This window comes from Ambystoma mexicanum, chromosome 1p, assembly GCF_040938575.1.
Source record: "Ambystoma mexicanum isolate Mex_15411 chromosome 1p, UKY_AmexF1_1, whole genome shotgun sequence".
NCBI lineage: Eukaryota > Metazoa > Chordata > Amphibia > Caudata > Ambystomatidae > Ambystoma > Ambystoma mexicanum.
In genome coordinates, this window is record NC_090921.1 from 1221113826 (window position 1) to 1221125355 (window position 11530).

The window sequence follows — 11530 nt, forward strand, 5'->3', positions numbered from 1 at the left end:
CTTTACCATCTTTATTGAGCTTACAGCTCTGACAATCTCCACTGACGAGATTATCAAAGATGAAGTTTGGTGCAACAGTATCCAGGCTGCTTTACTCAAAAAAATAGAACTCCTACAAAACAAAATCCTCGACCATAACAATACCTTACCTAAATCTAATCAGACCACACAAGCTCCTACATCCAAAAAACTACCAACATCCCCAAATTTGTCTTTAATGACGTCTCAGAATCAGAAGTCATAGACATTCTTAAATACCTGAAACCATCAATCTGCAAAGGTGATGCGTGCCCTCCTAAGTTAATCAAGGAATGCACTGAACCACTTGCTCCACTCATCACCGCATTCATTAATGCCTCCTTCAAAACATGCTCTGTTCCCGATAGCTTCAAAGAAGCCTGGGTTTGCCTGTTCCTAAAAAAAACAAGACTCGACCCTACGCAGCCTACAGCCCCATAACAACAGTCCCTTTCCTTCTCAAATATTAGACAAAGTGGCACACAGCCAAATCCAACTCTTCCTCGAAACCAACTCTATCCTAGGAAACAGACAATCTGGCTTCCATAAAGGTCAAGGTACAGAGACGCTACTTGACCTAAAAAAACAAATAACTAAAATTCTGGCCACAGGCAAACCCGCCCTCCTGCTCCTCCATGACCTCTCAGCGGCATTCGTCCTTGTGGACCATAAAGCCCTCACAACACACCTCACCCACTCAGCACATTTCTCTGACCACACCACTTCATGGATTACATCCTTTCTAGAAGGTAGAGCCATGAAAGTCTTCTCAAACACATCAAATGCATCACCTACGATAATACACTGCGGTGTCCTGCAAGGCTCATGTACAGCCCCTACGCTGTATAACCTCTTTACAAAGCCCCTATTCGATAAACTTGATGCACTTGGGATCGCATACACCAATTATGCTGACGATACCCAAGTGCTCCTTCCCCTTACAGGCTCCTATCACACTGACGCTCCAGCTCTAAAACAAATATACACCACCATTCAAGCCTGGATGGCCACAAATGGCCTATGTCTTAATGGGGATAAGACAGAGATCCTCATTCTTGGCCAAATGTATACACTCACTAAGTTGGATAGTCTCTACGCCAACTTTAACATAGACAATTGCACCATCCCAGATCTTTCTTCGGTGAAAACATTAGGGGTACACATTGATGCATCATTGTCCATGAACAAACAAGTCAGCGCAATTGTCTCTGCCTCTGCACTAATCACTAAATTAATTAACGCCATCAAACCCTTCATAACCAAAGAAAACTATCAATAGCAAGAGTGACAATAGGCGCTAAACTTGATTACTGTAAAGTACTCCTAGCGGTACCTCTGTAGAAAATGTAAACAGACTTCAGGTCACCCAAAATAATGCACTAAGAGCAGCAGCCTTAAGCATCTCAAAAAAAGAGCACATCTCACAAGCAAGACAATCCGTTCACTGGCACCCTGTCAAAGAGCGTATCACCTTCAAGGTTCTCACTACAATCCACACATGCCTCCATAGCACAGTGCAGCCTTATCTCTCTGACACTCTCCACAGACCCAATACAATCAGACCCACATGATTATGTTATGCTAACCAACTTACTGTACCACGAATCAACAAGGCTACCTGCAGGAGGCTTAGGATTCCCGTACATAGCTCACAGACTTTGGAATAAAATCCCCCCTGCTCTAAGAGCAGAAAGCTCACTCACAGCCTTTAGAAAAAATCTCAAAACATCCCTCTTCAACTAATACACCACCACTCCTTTGCCAGACAACTACATAATGCTAATGTTTTTTTCTTTAATCATGCATGTATGTGTTTCTATGTGTAACTAAGTTTTTGCTATTGCTGTAACCAGCGCCACAATGCCTTCGGGCTGTTTTGTGCGCTTAACAAATACAAATAAATAAATAAATCTAGAGAGCTGCCAATGGTGTGGGTAGGAAGGTTGTGCAGGTTGACTAGAGAGTGGTCTGAGAGAGTGGAGTTGAGTTGTGGATGGTGATCGTTGATGATGTTAGAGAAGAGAAGATCACCTGTGATGACTCTGCAGATGTTGGTCTGAAGAGATTCAAGTAGCAGATGAAGTGCAGTGAGGAAGAGAGTGGGGTGTCAGGAAGGCGGTAGATGAAAATAATAGTGACTGGGGAGGGAGCTAGCATTCCAAGCAGATATGTTCAAACGGACGAGGATTAAAGTCAGAGTGGAAGATGGGAGCTGATGGTGTTTCCTTGCTGATCAACACACCAATGCTTGGTGCAGATGTGGTGCACCAGGCACACGAGAGTCTGAAAGGGGTGGACAAACCTCATGGCATCATAGCTCACCCTGTGTCTTTCAGAGCCAGATTGAGCTTATAGATACTCCAAAGTAGACTATCTTGTTCACAATAGGGATTCAGTCTGATTCAGGGTCCTTTTAAATAAGTTTCTATGTCTTCCCTTCCTTTGTTTTAGGATCATAATGGAGGCCATCATTGGAGGCCGTTTTTAGCAACATATCCTTGTAGACTAGCAGTCTCCTCCGAAAGCATATTGGTGTCTGCTCCATCAGGACCAGATCGTCAGCATATAGGGCCCATGCCAGAGGATGTCCTGTCCATTTACTCTTGGTGGGAATGAGTGTGTGTTGTCCAATATTTCATGATAGATTGATTGTGCATTGATATAGCGCTACAATCCCTCAGGTATCTGAGCACTGCTTATTTACCACGGTGTGTGGTGCTCATTGATCAACCTCGGAAGGATGAAAGGCTGAGTTTGGCCCTGCCGGGATTAGAACATGCATCAGCAGGATCTGCACGATGTCAAAGCAAGCGCTCTACTCGCTGTGCTATCTGACCGGCTCATTTAAGTCCAAGAGGAAATGGTTAAATAGTGTTGGAGTTAGAGGGCATCCTTGTTTTATTCCTCTCACAGTTGCAATTTCCCTTGATAGCAAGCCCTCAGAGATTAGCCTTATCTGCACTTTGTTGTTGTATGTAGGGCATTCATTGCAGCCACAAGATCGGGAGGGCAGTTCCAGGATGCCAGCTTTGTCCAAAGGAGATGTCTTTCCACACTATCGAATGTTTTTTTTAAGATCAATGAAGGGCAAGCATATTTTGGTGCTATTTTGATTGGCCTTCAATTTTAATATGTTGATAAGAAAAAGATTGAGGTCAGTTCTGACACCCTTGACAAAACCTGCTTGTCTTTGGTCCCATCGTTTCGCCTGTGTCGCCCACACTTGGAGATGTTTCAAAATCATAGCAGGAAAAAGTTTGCCTAGGACATCAGGCAAGGCGATAGGGCGATAGTTGTTTGGATCCATTCTATTACGATTTATTTGAAAATTGGAACTACAATGGATCTTTTCCATGAATCTGGTATCCCTCACCTTCTCATAACATCTTCAAATAGTTTGAATATAAAAGTGGTCCAGACTGAAGGATCAGATTTAATTGATCTGTATGTCAGGCCACCTGGGCCCGGTGCCGTAGTTCCTTTTGCTTGATTGATCAAGCCTTCCAAATCAGTTGCGTTGAAAGGAATGATCCATTTTCCTTCTCATTCTGTTACGGGTGATTTTACCATTGTCTCTCCTGGACCAAACAGCTTCTGGTAGAAATACCCCCAGTGTTCTTCTGTCACCGCATTTGTCAATAAGGCTGCCTAGTTTGATGCTGTTTGAATATTGCTAATTGCTAATTACTGTCCGTTTGTCCCCCACAGAGGCCTCCTGTCCACCTGGAAGTAACTACACGTACAATGCAACTTGTGTGAAATATTGCAATCAAATCAGTGAAGTCAATATAAATTGTACCCAGACTTGCAGATGTGCCTGCCCTGAAGGTCACGTTTTTCAGTCCAACACAAGCCTGCAATGCGTGCCCATCTCCTTGTGTGAGGCAAAATGCCCAGCGAACATGCACTTTGAAGAATGTGCCCCCAATACTCCAAAAGTGTGTGGCAATATTGACCAGCCCACCACCACAGGCTGTAATCCAAAGTGTGTGTGTGACGATAAACACATCCTAAGTTCTTATGAGCCCAGAGTGTGTGTGCCTGAAGGAATGTGCTTTGGTCGTGCAGACTAGCACTGCCCTGAAGGAGTGTGTTTCCGGTTGTGCCAACCGCCCTGAAGGAGTGTGCTCCGGCTGTGCCATCGAAACATGGACGCAAATATACGTGGATTTATTCATCAAACCTATACTCTGCAGATCAGCACATATGAAAGCAAAGTTAATTCACTGGCAAGTGCAGACTTTATTTGTGACACTAGCACATCACTTGAAATAGAGGAACATGCAAAAAACAGTAATTTAAAATAAAGATGCTTTCTGGATGGTAGAATCACTGGCATTGCACCGCTCAAAATGAACATCTGTGGCATTCAACAATAATGGAAAAGAGTGGTTCTTCCCAAAAAGGATTTGGGAACTCCTGTCCCCTGCACACTGTCGAATATCTGCAAATACAGATCAATAACTAGAAGGAGTTTTAAATACTCGTTTTATACATTGTTTAAGGAAACATTTAACATAAAGTAATTATAGTAAGAAATTGAAGTGGTACATAAACCATTTCCATTGAACAAACACATTTTTTTGAGGAAACAAACCACTTCAATTTCTAACTATAATTACTTTATGTTAAATGTTTCCTTAATAATGAAAGTAAAGGTTTTGGAGATGAATTTGAGGTGCGGGGGGGAGAAAGGCTCAACCTTGGCATCTAGGTTGGGTACGTATATGGAAAAGAGTGGTTGTTCACTTAACATAAAGTAATTATAGTAAGCAATTTAAGTGGTACATAAACCATTTCCATTGAACAAACACATTTTTTTGAGGAAACAAACCACTTAAATTGCTTACTATAATTACTTTATGTTAAGTGAACAACCACTCTTTTCCATATACGTACCCAACCTAGATGCCAAGGTTGAGCCTTTCTCCCCCCGCACCTCAAATTCATCTCCAAAACCTTTACTTTCATTATTTACCTGACTACAAATGATCTTACATAGGTCTGCCTCCTGGTTCTCTATACCTGCCGCATTGAACAATAATGGTCATTCCAGAATGAACCACACCCGGATTCATAATCATGTTTGGGAACATTCTGAGCAATTATCTATGGGTAATGTTTTCGATGTTTATAGCATAACAAATGTTGTAATGTATTCATGCAACTTTATTGTATATGCCACACATCTCCTTTCCCTAACCAGTTGCATTTGTTGGAAAGCAGTGAGCCTGGCAGGCTGGCATTGGTAGAGCCCCTTCTGTCCAGATTGGATCAAATTGTTGTAGAGCAATAAAGACAGCATGATTTCAGACACTTGCTTTGCGTCACCACACACTATGGGCCGATTCATGGAAGTCTTTTATAATGGTGCAATCCCATAGGAACACGCTCTGTGAATCAGGCACTATATGTCATATGCTAAGTTGTGGCATGATATGCTGCATGTCTGAGGTGAAATCACACGTCGATAAAAATGCAGCCTGCAATACGGAGGCAGGGGCCGCTTATGTGTAGACTTACACGTAGGTAGGTCCCCACCGCCGAATTTCCATTATGTGCAAAAGGTGAGGGCAAAAGATGGCGTACAAGGGAAGCGTTTGTTGTAGTTGTGTTGTGTGATGGAGATGCCCACAGCCTTGTGCTGATTGCTTTGCCAGAGCCCTCTCCACCACACTCCTGTTGACTCCCACCAGTCCTAAAAAGACAGCAAGGCCTGCCTCGGCTGCTCGTACCCTACAACACGTAAAATAGGACTGTGGAAGTGTGGATTGACAGTGCTTTAGGAATGCGCCCTGACTTATAGCTATGGATGTACAATATCATGAGTATGGGTCGAGGCGCATTCTTTGAAAACCTTTGCATTAACGCCCGTCTCTCAGGGCCATTGCTATTTTGCACATGATTTGTGATGCCACCCCCCCAGACTAATCGGCAATTTTCTATTTCTAGCAACGTGCAAAATAATAATAATGCCCACTCCACTTGGGGGAACTACCCCTCCCCCACCTTACATGCCCTTAACTATCGTTTTAAGAAATGTGACCACATGTTTTTCGAGAAATGACCAAGCTCTTGAAACATCAGCAGGTCCATAGTAGCTGTGCTCGGATGTAAAGGGAAATGCAGTGGCAAGTGGTTGAAATGTGCAGGAACATATCTGCACCAGGAGCTCAGCTGAGTATCCACCAACACACCAATCAAGGCTGGGTCCTCATTTCCTTCTGTAGCCTGTCAGCATTTGCCTCTCTCTGCCCATGTCCTTCCAGGCGTGCACTTAATAATCTGGGCTTCTACTTTCATCCGTTTGTGTGTCCCCTGGCAGTGTATCGCCCATGCTCTGCTGCTGCACAGCAAGCTGTGAGATATAGAAATGTCAGCACATATATAAATGCAATCTGACCTTATTGACCCCCTTCCCTACAGCACGGCTCTATATTACACAGTACTCTCAGCTGCAAGCCCTAATCTCAGCACCCTACACAGCATGCCCTATGTTTCTGTATATGGAATATTGTGTAAGGGCACCTGTGCGCACATATGTGTATATTTTTACTCATACATTTTCAGAATTGAGGTTATTTTTACCACACTGTTTCATGGTTGCTGCATAGTTGAATTCCAGTAATTTTACCACACCGTTCAGGAAGAAAAACGTCACTTAACACAGCAAAATACTAATGAATTACCTGAACCCATAGAAATACAAAAGCATATATGTACCCCTCTGGGCAATTTCTTAGACACACCATTAGGAATACTTGTATAATAATATTTCGGGCCCTGTACGGGAGGGCAGGCCTCTCCTTAGTCATTCTTGCTGTGTTTTTCCATGTATTGTTTCTGCAAGATGTTTCACCATTGCAAACCATATGTTACTCTGCACAATTTGAAAGCCAGCTCTCCAGTGTTATTTTTCACATCTTCGTTATGAAAGCTGCCAACTGATGCAACTTTTATATATGCTTCGCTGATAACTGTTCGGCTTGAATGCCATAACTCTTCAGGAAAGATAATACGCTATGAACTGACATAATTAAAGGTGGTTTTCGTTCTGTGCATAGCATCGCTCCCAGCATGTATACGTCATCAGGGCCTCAGTGAGTCCTCGTCATTAACACCTTTGCTGCGTGGCGTGGCATGCACACTCTTCCTGTCTGTTGTTCAAAGAATGGGGAGGACATTACGGTGCAGTACTTGTATTTTGATGTGTACATGGGTACTGTTAAAATAATTCTAGGAAAGCATTTCAATGAGAAACTAAATGTTGATGCGGTTGATTAATAAAGTCCAATTACTATCATGATTTAGAAGTGAGATGTTTTGTGTTTTTACCGCAGTAATTCACCATGTAACTGTTAACATAAATAGCTGTTTTCCGTTGCATTGTGCTAACCATATGTCTTGAATATGTAAAATATCAGGTGTATTTTTTTACAAAACAACATTTATGGGAAAAGCAGTGTCGAAGAAATCAAGCCCACACATACATTTTGGCTGATGACAAGGAGAGGCATCTTTATTTCTTATTGTGCAAGCCAAGGAAACAGTAACCTGCACCTATAGGGACCTAAACACAATGCCCTCCAGACCCCTTGACCTCATAGGTCACCTGTCATTTGTCTAGGAACATTTGAGAGAACTAGCACTAGGGCTTCAGCAGATGTATCCTGTCACCTGACAACACAATGAACTCTTGCATTGATATGCAGTCCTTCCTTAGTGTCAACTTCTGTTCATGTCACATGATGACTTGCAGTCAGTCATTCCTTGACGAGGGGCACTGGACCGCCACCCCTGTGATGACTTTTGGTTTATAACAAGCAACCTCATGGTAAGTAACAACCGAGGCTGGTCATTATGGGCACTACCTAAGTCTTTAGAATTTATCTGGTGTACGACCAATAAAAATGTCTAAAAATCAATTTCTCAGTACAATTTCGTGAATATTGGAAACCCAGGCGGAATGTATTAACCTACCATGCCCACATTCTCTATTTGGTTATTATGGGTGCCTTCATCCTTGGCACAGTAATCTCGTTTGGTCAGCAATTTTCAGTTTAGTCCACAGAGTGCAAGCCCAAATGAGTCCATAGGCAAGCAAGTAGTGACTAAGTGTACTGGGACCAGAGAATGTAATGAATGGTTTCTAAAAGAGGGGAATGAGTGGTGTGGGGGAAAGGCAAGGGGGATTTCACTCTAAACATGCTTCAGCAACTTCAGTACGCTTAGCATCTTGAAGATCTGCACTGCAGGAGGCTTGGCCAGGATTTGTTTGCTTGGCCTGGGCAGTAATTTATGCCCCACTGCCATGAAAGTACAAATGACCAGGGAGATGGAGGGCCATTCACACCTCTAAGTGAGGTAGCATACTTGCTTGAGAAGGCTCACTACAACTATCTACCAAGAGCCTGTGTTGCTTTTGTTTTAAACTGCACTGTTCACCTTATCTACATTTCCCAACATCTCAGTTACAAGGTAACCATTTTCTTATCTATTAACTATTTTCTAAAATCACAAGTTGATTTCTGAAATTTAAATCCAGTGATATTATCGCTGGGAGAAAAAACATTGAGGGAGACTCCAGATTTTTTTAAAGGCACTATCCAACACTTTCCCCAAATATTCTAGCACTGGAGTTTGTTCATATAATTGCACCCATCCGAAAATATGTTGGGAAGGGTGTTTAGTGCCTTTAAAACAAAAATCAAGTCACCCTTGATGTTTGTACCAGCAATCATATTACATATAACCCTTGCACACAGGGGAGAGTGTAGTAAAATCAAAAAGTGATATATGAAAGGCTTTGCATTAAACATTAAACATTACCAATGTTATTGCTCTGGGAAGCCTTCCATGCCATATGTATTTAGTAAGTGTTTAGTATGTCTTTGTCATTACAAAAGGGGACAAGCCATTAGCAAATGAGCCCGGTTCTGTCAGCAAAAGATACAGTTTAACCTCACCTGCTAGGCCATGTACACTCTGAACTGGAACACCAGCCATGGCAGGCATTTCTAGGGCTTGTGGTTTGGGCAGGGCTTTTCCCATAAGTGGCAGGCTGAAGGCTGATTTGCAAACAATGGCCTGCAAGGCTGACCAAAGCATTGCTGGTGGTTATGGTTGATTCAAAGACTTAAATCCATACTTTCTTAGTGCTGTTAGATGCAAACCAGAGCTCCTGCACTAGAACACAGATAGGATGGAGTTGGGGTGTGAGGTGGGACACACATCCTATGGGTGCGTTTACAAACTCATTGAATACACATTGCCATGTTAATCCCTGTGGCATTCCCACATACTAACCACCCCTCCCTGATGAAACATACCCTACTGGGATCTCTTTGAGTAAGATCTATTACAAAGTAACACCAATGTGTGTGCTGTATAGCGCCTGCCAGTGTTATACTTAAAGGCCACTTTAATAAAGCTCCTGGTATAATACAAATCTCCTAAAAATGTGTTTTGGTAGCCTGTTCATTTATAAACAATATCTGTGTCATGCATCTGTTCCTTGCACTGGAGTTCTGCCTAAAACAAGCAAACACAAAGCCAAAAATGTAGGCTTGTATACAGGTATCAGACATACATTTGCCACGCAATGGTATCATAGGCCCAGGTACTTGCACCAGTTTCTAGCTATTCCCATTTCATGACCATGTGGTACTCTTATGGTAGTGCCTGGCAAATGCCTATCCCATTCCTACTCAGAAGCCAAAGCTGTTGGCTTTGCCAATGTATGTTGGTTTCCGTAAGTGGATGTGGGTGCCTTGCTTGCTCAGCCCAAGGAATCAATCATTGCTGTGCTAATCCAACAAGGTCATACGTGAACATGTCAAGGCTAGGATGACAAGATGGCCCAATTTCAGAACTTCTTCTCATGCGTACCTACACGTGGGGTTCTAACCATAATAGAATGCATCTTTGTGTGGAAGCCTAGCCTGCCCTGATAGATCTTTTCATGATTCATACTGATAGGTACTGACTTGATAACCTCTTACTGTTGGAGTAACTATTAAAAGAGTTTGCACTCAAACAGGGCACATAATGTTTATTGTCACTTGTGTTTAGAAGGTGCTGGGGGCTGGGTGTTGAGGCAGTGTTGTGATTGAAAATGATTTACAGTGGGATCCGCCCAGTGGTAAGGGAGACAGGGAGTGAGATGGGAGGATTGTTCCCATCCCCAATAAACATTTAGCTTTCAGAAGATTAATCATGAATATCTGGAAAATAACACTAGAGAAGAGCTTTTCCTATAATGTTGCTGGTGAAGTATAAAATGGGCATATCTTTTGAACCTAAAAAGCAGCATTTAAATATTACCTGCACACTGCAATTAGAGGTGGGTTTAACAGTCGAGCAAGGGGCAAATGCCCATGGTGGCCCTGCTGCAGTTCATTTCTCCTCTCAAAGACAAACAGCCAGAGCTGCGGAGGCCCTCCCGGTGAGATATTATTGTTTTCATTTATTTTAACAGCAGATTATGAGATGGGAAAAGGTAACTTACTATTGTTGTGCCACTTTTTTCTTAAAATTATGCAAGATTTTAATAAGCTCTTTAAGTGTGATTATTGGGTGATTAGAAATGATGGTGTACAAAACAAGCTGCGTGAAACAATCACTCTGACATGCATTTCAGTTTGCCTTATGTCTGTATGAGATGTCTTGTAAGTTCTCATTAACTTGCATCCTGGAACATATAGGCTTCCATTCAGGATGAGGAAAATAAAGCTACAATCATAGGGGTAATTTTCCAAGTCAGGTGGAGTGGGAAAACTGACGCCAAAAGATTTACCGACACTTAACATGTGGTTCAGGATTTTGTATGATTTGGCAGGCAAATTTAGGAGATCTCATTTAACACATTTGCCTGCTCTTACAGGTTCCCCTGCCAAATCTGATTGGTATTTTTTATGCTGGTGGAAAACCAACGGATTCTCATGAAAACCACCTGATCTATACACCTGGAAAGAGCAGGCATTTTCCAAAGAAATCCATTGTAGGTGGCTTCCACAATCGTTAATTGTGGGAGGGATTTACACGTTTCCAGACATGTAATGGAAAAATGACGCGCAAATGGGAATTTGTCTGTGTTTTACTATTTACTTTTCCAGTATTTGGTGTAATGGTGGTCGGGGGAGCTCAGGGAAGGTGACTCAGGGTGAAAAGTGAAGGAGGACGGATATAACAGAAACGGAAGAGCAGATTGGAAAGGAATTGAAGATTGGTAAATTGATGTTGCCAAACTATTTGGCTTGCTTCTCTTTCTCTCTACTGTTTTTATAACTCATTTATAATTTTTTTTAAAAAAAAGACACAACTTTTTTCTTATGGCATGATTAATTGTGATTCACCACTCAGGCTCTTGTTCGGGGTCTGCAGTATACAGTTGTACATTTGTCATGCTTTCTTTGTGGAGAAGGGGGAATTGAAGGAAGCTGACGCGAGTAATGAATAGAAAGTCAATGTAGTGTGGGACTTAATGGGAGGGAACAAAGGAGTTGATGGAAGA

The 11530-nt window shown here is 42.3% G+C and overlaps 1 long non-coding RNA gene across 1 annotated transcript in view; it reads left to right on the plus strand.

Annotated features, from left to right (window-relative positions):
* The window catches only part of LOC138572856 (uncharacterized), a 70886-nt gene extending 66279 nt beyond the window's left edge, over positions 1-4607 (plus strand). Inside the window, exon 4 of the long non-coding RNA XR_011303915.1 lies at positions 3727-4607. This is a non-coding gene — a long non-coding RNA (uncharacterized lncRNA). The remainder of the gene's footprint in view (positions 1-3726) is intronic.
* The last annotated feature ends 6923 nt before the right edge of the window (positions 4608-11530 follow it).